Here is a 9847-nt window from a genome sequence, read left to right as displayed (position 1 = left end):
AAAACTAACTTAAAAAACAAAGACAAAGAAAAAGTGGTCGGAGCAGTCGTGACGGCAGCCGGCCTCACCGGCGCCATCTTCCAGTCCTCAAGGCCTGGTGTCCTGAAACTTTAAAATGTGTCCAGCTGCAACAGACCTGAATAAAATTAGTAAGTCATTAGCAAGATTCTATTCAGTCTTTAAGTCTGATGTCATTAGCCGTCTCTGGGCCCAAACTCTGCGCATCACTGAGAGTTGAAAAACGGTCTAAATTCTTTCATCTTTAATAAAATGATCAGTGTGGCTACTCTACCAGGTGTAACAATTAAGTTTAACATCCAGGTGTCCATGAAAGCAGAATTTATGAAGTTTAGCTTGCACTGTCGCAACTTGCACTGTTGCAACTGTCGGAGGAAGAGATGAGTGAAGAGGAGTCCTCTGTCATCCGTTCCTAGCAAGGACAGCATGCTCTCCATGAGGTCAAGTGCAATACCATCACCCAGATCCCAGAGAGAGAGGAGTTTCTCGGCCCGCTCTGCATCAGAGAGGAAGTAGTGCTGCAGCAGCGCCTTGAGAGCAGTGGATTTGCCTTGGATGGACAGTGGATCCAGCAAGGCCACCACATGATGGTAATTCGTGTTGTCGGCTGAAACACCACAAAGAGCAAACTGAGCGTGAACTATGAGGGAGGGTTGTGAAGCCAAAAAGTTGATGTGAGGGTTCCCGATGGTAAGAGACAAATACAATCGCATGGCAGGATGCTGTAAACGGATCAAACTTCAGTCAGGAGAACAACTGCAATATAAGGTTAGTCATTAATATACTGCTGCATGGGCTGGGCTGTAGTTACATTGTAAGGTTTTAAAAACTGAGCTTTAAAATGAATAGTGATGAAATAAACTGAGAGAGGCCAACAGTGATCACTGACTGTTTTTAGGGGCTTGTTTAGATTAAACAGAACAAGATACAAAGCATTAAAACGTGTTAAAAACACAACAACCACAACAACAGAGAGTAGTTTGGACCCGGAGGCAGAGTTCATCATGTCAACATTTCAAGATTGGATATCCCACCTGCTGTGAATGTGGTGGTGTGGAACATTGTAGCAATGGCATCTTCAGTTGACTCTTAGCTCTGTATGTGAACTGAAGCAGGTCGAGTGTGGGTGGCAGGACATGATGTGACGTCGAACCAGTTTCTCGAAGCACTTCATTATAACAGGTGTTAGAGCAACTGGTCGGTAGTGGTTGAGGCTGCTAATGCTGGTCCGTTTAAACAGTGGGACAATTGTGGCTGACTTTAAGCACGGTGGGATGCAGGACTGGGACAGTGAAGTGTTGAAGATCTTGGTGAAGACCCCAGTCAGCTGGTCTGCACACTCTTTTAGGACCCTTCCGGTTATCCCATCTGGACCGGCGGCCTTCCTGGGGTTCACTGCCCTCAGTGTGCGTCTCACCTCATATTCCTGCACTATGAGGCTTGGGCTGCTGCTGCTGTCCGATGTTTTTGCTGCTGCTGCCTCTGGTCCCTTCACCTCAAAGCGTGCAAAGAAGTGGTTCAGCTCCTCCGCAAATGCCTCGTTACCCTCTTTTTTTTAAACTCAGATCTGGCTGCACTGTACTACATACCATCACCGGATCTGAAAACGGAGTCACATTGCTTCAGCAGGACCTGGACCTCTTTAGTCATCCAGGGTTTCTGGCTGGAATACACCCGGAGACGTTTGTCCACAGTGACACTGTTGACACAGAAGTTAATATATGAGAGCACTGATGTTGTGTGCTCTTCGAAGTCCTGAGGGATCAGCACATCTAGGGTCTGACAACCCAAGATGTGGTAGAGTGGTTGCTCAGTAGCCTTTTTGGATGTTGCTGTAGGCTTTAGCCAGTGTTTTTTCCCCCCTCGTTGCACATTTAATAAGCTGTTCAAATCTGGGAAATACTGAACTTAAGTCAGCATGGTTGAAGTCCCCAGCTATAATGTGCACTGCGTTCGGATGGGAGTTCTGCTGACTGCTTATTGCCTTGTGCAGCTCATCCATGGCTGAGTTAGCATTAGCATCGGGTGGTACATACACGGTCTTTACCATGACAACAGTAAACTCGTGAGGTATGTAGACGAGTCTGCACTTCACGGTCAAATATTCCAAATCCGGGGAACAGTGGCTGTACAGGCCTGTACAGTAGAGTGGCCAGATAGAAGACACTCCAAATTATAAGGTGCATAAAAGCCAGTTGGAGTTTGCCAAGGATTCCCACTTAGAACTCTTGACCTGAATGCCAAGCATTCAGGTCCTCTTACCTGGAGGAAACCAGCTCATCACCTGGATACAGGGATGTTCTTTTGGCAGCAGGAATTGGGAAGACTAGTCAGGGTCTAGGGCAGGGGTGTCCAACTCCATGCTTCCAGGGCTGGTGTCCTGAAGGTTTTAGGTGCGTCTTTCTTCTACTTCTTTTTCTTCTACATTTTTATTGGCGGTTGACAAACAACTGAAAGGTGCATTACAGCCACCAACTGGTATGGAGTGTGGTCTGGAATGTCGCTAAAAAACCCTGAAAAAACCTCAAATTCTTCCAAACAATTTCCCCTCTTTTAAAAACTGAAATACGGCCTGATAACTTTTACTTCCCAGTTCCCTTTGCAATAAATCAATAAGATCCAGTTTGATTTTTATGTTACTGAGGTTTTGGATCATTTGTCTCCTCTCGGCCTGATACTTCTGACAATGCAATATGACATGTTCTATAGTTTCTTCTTCCTCACAGTAATCACATTTCCCTGTATTATGTTTCCCTATCATGAATAATGTAGTGTTCAAATCAGTATGTCCAAATCTCATTCTTGATATGACCACCTCTTCTCTCTTACTCCGTCCTGTGGTTCTCATTCCTCACACCCTCCTTTGAATTTTATACAGCCCCCTTTTTTCTCCATAGAAACTTTATTGAACAAACAATGAGTATACAACATAACAGATGGGCTGTGGACAGCCTTTGAGCCTCCAAGTCCAAGTCTGCCCTTACTTCCGTGCTTTTCCGGCCGCTAGCACCCCAGCGCGAAATCTTTAAAATGTCGCTCTGTTTTTTTTAAAATTCTCGAGTAGCCAGAAAAACCTTATCATCGTCGCTGTCATATTTTGTGTGGGATCAGAACGATGCCACCATAAAATGAAACCGAATTTTTCGGTTTCAATCCATTTTTCGGTTTCAATCTGCTGGCACTGTTTTGGCATCCGGGGGCGCACTGGGGGCAGGGGGGGGGGGATTCTGACCCGCATGTATTTGCATATATTATAATGCTGACCAATGACTGGAGAAAACACGGATGACGTGGCTGCGGTCACGAATAAACTTGCATGTGTCTGTTCAGGAATGGCAGATGCTGAGAGGTCTAGCATTTATATTATCGACTGTTTCAAAGTGACAGCCTGAGACGTTCTTCAGTAAATTGGACTACCGGACAAGAGGACCTGAGGCCCCACCGCAATATTTTCGGTAATTTAAATGTGTCTGTAAGCTAATCAGTAACTTAGGTCCTTAGCTAGCTACCTACCTAGCTAGCTACGATGAGCACTCGGCTGTAGGGGAAACTTGTTCTGTAAAGTTTGTTTAGCTAACCCGTACAGGTGAATGAATTTACCCTCACTAAAGAAATCAAGAGAAACGCACCGGGCTGCTCAGTGACTAGTTAACCAAGGTTACTGTACTTTTATTATGAGTATTACACTGTATGAACCAATGTATGAACCAAGAGTTATGGTGTGCTATGCAAGTCATCACCAGTAGGGGGCACCACGCCCAATTATGTGTGTGTGTAACTTTTGTGTTATCTAAATAAAGAAAGAGTTAACATGTAAACGAGCTACCGTGCGTTGATACGCAAGAAGCTGTTGATTGTTTCGACTCAAATGGGGCTGTTCCATTTCAATCGCTTACCTTTTGGAGTGGCGTCGTCACCTGCATTGTTTCAGAAGGCTATGGATCAAGTGCTTCTCGGCATACCATACACCCATTGTTATCTGGATGACATCCTCGTCAGTGGTCCAGATAAACAGACACACCTGAGAACCCTTAAGGCAGTTTTGGGCAGGCTGGAGGACTATGGCCTGCGTCTCAAACAGGAGAAGTGCCTGTTTTTCCAAGAATCGGTGGAATACCTGGGCCACATAATTGATGCGGCAGGGTTACACAAATCACCAGAAAAGGTGCGTGCCGTTATGGAAGCTCCAGCACCAGCTGATGTCAGCCAGTTACGTTCTTTTCTGGGAATGCTCAACTATTATGGACGTTTCATACCTGATTTAGCTACAGTCCTGAAGCCGCTGAATGAGCTACTCAGTAAAGAGAAGAAATGGCAGTGGACATCAGCCTGCGAGTCAGCTTTCCAGAAAGCTAAAGAACGTCTGGCCTCACCAAAAATACTCACCCACTACAATCCTGAACTGCCTCTCCGTTTGGCATGTGATGCTTCACCATATGGCGTTGGAGCCGTGCTCTCACATGTCATGCCTGATGGCCAAGAACGGCCAATTGCTTATGCTTCACGAACCCTCAGCAAAGCAGAACGAAACTATGCTCAGATCGAGAGGGAGGCGTTGGCAATTGTTTTTGGAGTGCGCAAGTTTCACCAGTATCTCCATGGTAACAAGTTCACCTTGCTCACTGATCATCGCCCACTGACCTCAATTCTGAGTCCAGTAAAAGGTACACCATCAATGGCAGCTGCGCGAATGCAGCGTTGGGCGCTCCTTCTGTCAGCACATAAGCCTGCCACTCTTGTCAGCGTATGCAAAAAGAGCCTGGGTTAGCACCTTTACACCCTTGGCTGTGGCCTTCCTGTCCATGGGAACGGATCCATGTGGATTTTGCGGGTCCATTTGAAAGTCACATGTACCTGGTGGTGGTAGATGCACATTCCAAGTGGCCTGAAGTGCATATTATGGATAGCACCACAGCTGGTAAAACCATACAAGTGCTACGGGGTCTCTTTAGTCGCCATGGCATTCCCCACGTCCTGGTGAGTGATAACGGACCGCAGTTCTGTTCTGAGGAATTCAGGGTGTTCCTGAAACTAAGACCACATCTATTTCTGTGAAGGTTCTCAGTCATCCAGGTCATCGTAGTCAAAGGAGCTTGCAAAGAAAAGCGTCTGGACTTCTTTAAGTTGCTTGAAGACGTTTCACCTCTCATCCGAGAAGCTTCTTCAGTTCTAAGGTCAAATGGTGGAGAGTCCCAGATATAAACCTAGTGGGAGTATCCCCCCACAGAGGGACAAAAGGACCCCCTGATGATCCTCTAATCGCCTGAGCCAAGGTGTGAAACTGGGTGTGGGTCCCAATCAGCCAGAGTTTCGGGTGAGTTCATTGTGAAACCTGGCCCCACCTTATCATGCGAATTCCTGAGATCAGATGGCCCAGGATGTGAGTGGGCGTTAAGGCGTCTGGGAAGGGATCTCAAAACTGGATTATAGATGGCAGAGAGTTGGTGTCGTAAACCCCGCCTCTGTTCAAAGATGGTCGCTCACAGTGGACATAGATGGCTTCTTTCACTCCTCTTTCAAACCATCTGTCCTCTCTGTCCAAAATGTGAACATTGGCATCCTCGAAAGAGTGTCCTTTATCCTTAAGATGCAGATGGACTGCTGAGTCTTGTCCTGTGGAGGTGGCTCTTCTGTGTTGTGCCATGCGCTTGTGAAGTGGCTGTTTGGTCTCTCCAATGTAGAGGTCTGAGCATTCCTCGCTGCACTGTACAGCATACACCACATTGTTAACAATGTGGTGTATGCTGTAAGCTTAGTGGGGAGGAGATGTTATGTATGAACCAAGAGTTATGGTCAAGTCATCGCCAGTAGGGGGCACCATGCCCAGTTATGTGTGTGTGTAACTTCTGTGTTATCTAAATAAAGAAAAAGTCAACATGTAAACAAGCTACCGTGCGTATCAATCAGTAACCCCTCATTAGTCAATAGCTACGGATTAAATAGCAAAGCCTGATATTTATGTACTGAAAGCAACTACTTCCGCTTGCAACTTAAGTTAAAATTTTACATTTTTTCCTCTGATTATTTCTGTTTACATTTTTTTTACTGAGTTTGTTGAAATATTCAGGTTAAAAAACTGTCCGAATTATTATTAATGATTATGTTCACAAAGTCACATGTGCAGTACTCTGTACAGCTTGCATCCTTTAGGACAAATAATTTGAAGCATTAATATTTCTTGTTCAATACTGAGCTGATAACACCTCCGTATGTTGTGACCAGGATGCAGCAGCAGACTGAACCTCGACTGAAACCTGCTCCATCATCTCATCTTTGCAGATGTCCATTTATAAAGCATCAACAACTCAAAGGTAAACATGATATTAGGAAAATGTGTTAGTATATAAGGCCTTTAAAAAATAAATAAAAAATAAACAGCTCATATGTCAGCTGTCGGCAGAACTGTAGGACTGAACAACTTCAGATCCCGAGTGTGTGAGGACAGAGAAGGATCAGCTCTATTTCAGATTTGAGAGATAAACTTTATATTTCAGTTTGTGATGATTCTGTTCTGTTTGTGATTACAGGAGCTGTCCTCAGATTCAGACCTCAGCACCACCCAGTGACAGCAGACAGATCATCCTATATCTTCAATCTTTGTAGTAACTCCAAAATTAACTGAAGAAAACAGTACAAAGGTTAAAGTACCACATGTGCTGTCAGTGAAAGCTGCAGCTGTTTTATTGATAAATTTAAAGACAAAAAGTCAAAAGGATTAATCACCCCTGTAACTGTGTCACTATACATCAGCATTAACAGGACCTCAGTTTGGTGTTTCAGAAAACTGCTGATCTCAGACCTGCACAACTTCTGTTTTAAACACTGAATGTACTCAGCTACATGAAGAGCACATGATGTTTTCTCTGACACAATTAAATAAAACCTGATTAAAGTCAAAGGTTGTTACTTGTATTTGAACTAAAAACTTGTGATCTGGAATTCTTTCACTGTTTTTTGACAATAGTGTGTTATTTATCATAAAGTAATTCAGAGTCATTCATACCAGAGTAACCAGAGAGCACAACATATATTTAACTTTCTACAGGACTTATATTATGTAAAAGTCCAGACCCTCTGAGGATTATCTGAGTACTTCTAACATTACACAAAGCAAAGGTCTCCATCAGTGTTCATGAAATGCTGGGTTTATCCTTCTTGTGAGGGAGCTGCTGGTGAAGATCACGAGCCCTGCTTGATCCCGGCGATGAGTTTCAGTCTTCCTGGTGTTTCTGAAATGATGCCTCTCACTGTGGGTCAACAGAACTTCTGGCACAGGACAGCTGTAATGAAAGAAATGAAGTTTTGAAAAAAAAATCTTGGAAATGCCCTATATGTGAGAAGCAGATTTTGTATTTACTTTTCTTTTGCCAATCAAGATAACAAAGTATAATTTTCACCATACAATTACTAACCTTGTCATCTCCTGCACTGTCTGTTTTGGGCTCTGGGCTCGTCCTTCCCAGCGCTCATGAGACTGCTTTGCTGCACTGTGGTATGAGGTGCTAACCTGTTGACAGTGTTGGGAAGGTTAATTTTAAAATGTATTCCACCAAAGATTATAGAAGTAATGTATTCTGAATACTTTACAACTACATGAATGTACTATTGCTGTGTGATTTATTACTATTACTGAAGGCTACTCGCCATACCAAACCAACTAGATTTATAAATCTTAATATAAATGAGTAACAGTAGGTGGACATTAGGTAAGGCTGCACTTTTTGCAGCGATCTCGTATAGAAAACTATTCCGCGTATATAAAACAGGTCCGCGGCTCCGAACCATAGTAAAGGGACCTCTGGCTAATACGTCGAGCTCGTGTTGGGCTCATAGCTGAAAACTAGCTACAAAGAACATCTCCACATTTCACCAATTTTTAAAAAAAAATTTTTGTGTCCCGTTTGGATCTTTAGCCATCAGAATTGTTGTCTTAAGGCCAAGAAAGATGCCAAGCGGATTTATTTTACCAAGTGGATCATCATGGCCTTGCCATATTGGTCCATTTGATTGACCTTTATTATAATTATGAATTTATTTTATTTTCGGTTGCTACAAACGGGACAGACATGACTGGGGGATAGGACAGGGAGAAAGAATGAAAGAAAGAGAGGGAGAGAAAGAAAACCAAAGGGGAGAAGAGACGGTGAGAAGGAGGAAGAAAGAAAAAACAAACAAAACACCTGGATCACCTGTATGGAGAAAAAAAACAGAAGAGAAAGCAAACAACAAAGAGCAACATAATAAAAAAACAGCACCATCACAATAAACTAGCTAGCAGTAGATATCAGTAGATACTAAATAATAAACGATATTGTGCAGCACGCAAGATAGACAGCGCACAATGTGCTTTGAGGCAGCAGCCAAGAAAGGTGTAGTCCGCGTCTGTGAACACCCGTGTGTACACCTGTGTGTATGTGATCAGCATGCTTGCATTCCAAAGGTTTCTCCATGTAACGATCTGCTAGGGAGTGTGGGCCATAGCCCCGTCCTCCAGGGTATGAAGCAGGTATGGAGGAGATCCAGGCCCCAGATATCCAGAGGCCCCAGAGTACAAGGACCCGAGGAGGACCACCAAAGGGGGGGAACCGTGCCACCCTCCTGGGAAGAGCTGAGTAGAGCCCCAAAGGAGAGGTCACCCCGCAGCTACGGAGCAGAGGCCAGAGGGGGTTGCAGTGGCGTGCCCGCGGGCTCTGCCGGCAGCCAGCTGTGCCAGAGAGGACCGAGCTTCAGGCCCAGAGGCCAGAGGCCTGAGGGCATCCCACCCCCCGGAAGGAGCCCAGCCGGGCCACAGGCGCCCGGCCCCGCCAATCGGCCACCAGGAGTGAGCCGGTACATACATGAGCGCCCAGCCCCAGACGACAAGGACCACCAACACACCAACGTCTGAGGGCATCAGCCACCGGCAGGGAGTGTGGTGAGGGGAGATAGGCCTCCGTACTTTAGAGGGCCTGAGATGTACCCAGAGAGGTTGAGTCTAAGACCCAACCTGACATATAGACAAGACACAGACGTGCATTCCCACCCCATATGCACCACCAAATACTCGGCACTCACCAACGTGTAGACAGACACAAATAGACACTGCACAGACAGTCGCACTCCCCAAACATACTCTATATCCCAGGTCCAGGTACCCCCGCCCTCAGAGGGGCAAGCCGCACCTAGACCCAGGAGATGTAACCCTTCTCTCTGGGGTGGAGGCAAGCGGACCACCTCCTTATCTGCAGTAGCAGGGAGGCCCCGCATCCCAGACCCCAGTCTGACGGCCAGCACCTCCTCCCAGCCCCCCAGCCCTGACGGCTAACAGAACCGGGGTGAGTGAAGACCTCAAACCTCCCTACGCCGCTCATATGTAGTGTTGCTGTGTGCTGTTCTAAAGTGCATTTAAAACTACAGGAGAGCATGGTACTAGCTTCCTCTCAGAGAGCAGCACGGCTCCTCCCGAAAACCCTTAGTGTCTAAATGCATTTAAAATTGAGGGTAGGGCACCAGCGCCAGAGGTGGGTTGGAATACACCGACCATCCTCTGGATGCTGTAAAAGTGCCCACCCCCAAGGCCCTATATGTATGTGTTATGTGAGAGTGTGAGTAATGTGGATGTCTAGGTTGCAGAATAAAATTGAGGCACAGGCGGCCAGAAGGGGACAGAGGGGGAGTGCCTCCCCTGCACCCTGGTGACATACCTGCACCCCAAGCCCTGCGTGTGTGGGTGGGTGTGGTAGAGCGGGAATAGGGAGGCAGCTGAGGATGGGGAGGGAAGAAAGGGAGAAGAGAGATAGAGAGAGAAGGAAGGCAGAAGGAAAAAACACCACATAATGGGGCAAAGCAA

At 45.8% G+C, this 9847-nt stretch overlaps 1 long non-coding RNA gene across 1 annotated transcript; it reads left to right on the top strand.

Moving 5' to 3' along the window:
• The first annotated feature begins 6123 nt into the window (after window positions 1-6123).
• On the top strand, window positions 6124-6910 carry LOC121812227. The gene is made up of 2 exons (XR_006052934.1): window positions 6124-6329; window positions 6546-6910. It is a non-coding gene; the product is annotated as an uncharacterized LOC121812227 (long non-coding RNA).
• Window positions 6911-9847: the final 2937 nt, after the last annotated feature.

Source organism: Haplochromis burtoni, unplaced genomic scaffold (assembly GCF_018398535.1).
Source record: "Haplochromis burtoni strain Fernald_Lab_line unplaced genomic scaffold, NCSU_Asbu1 Contig_474, whole genome shotgun sequence".
Taxonomy (NCBI): Eukaryota; Metazoa; Chordata; class Actinopteri; order Cichliformes; family Cichlidae; genus Haplochromis; species Haplochromis burtoni.
The sequence above is the reverse complement of the archived record's forward strand: the minus strand, read 5'-3'. Positions and strand labels throughout refer to the sequence as shown.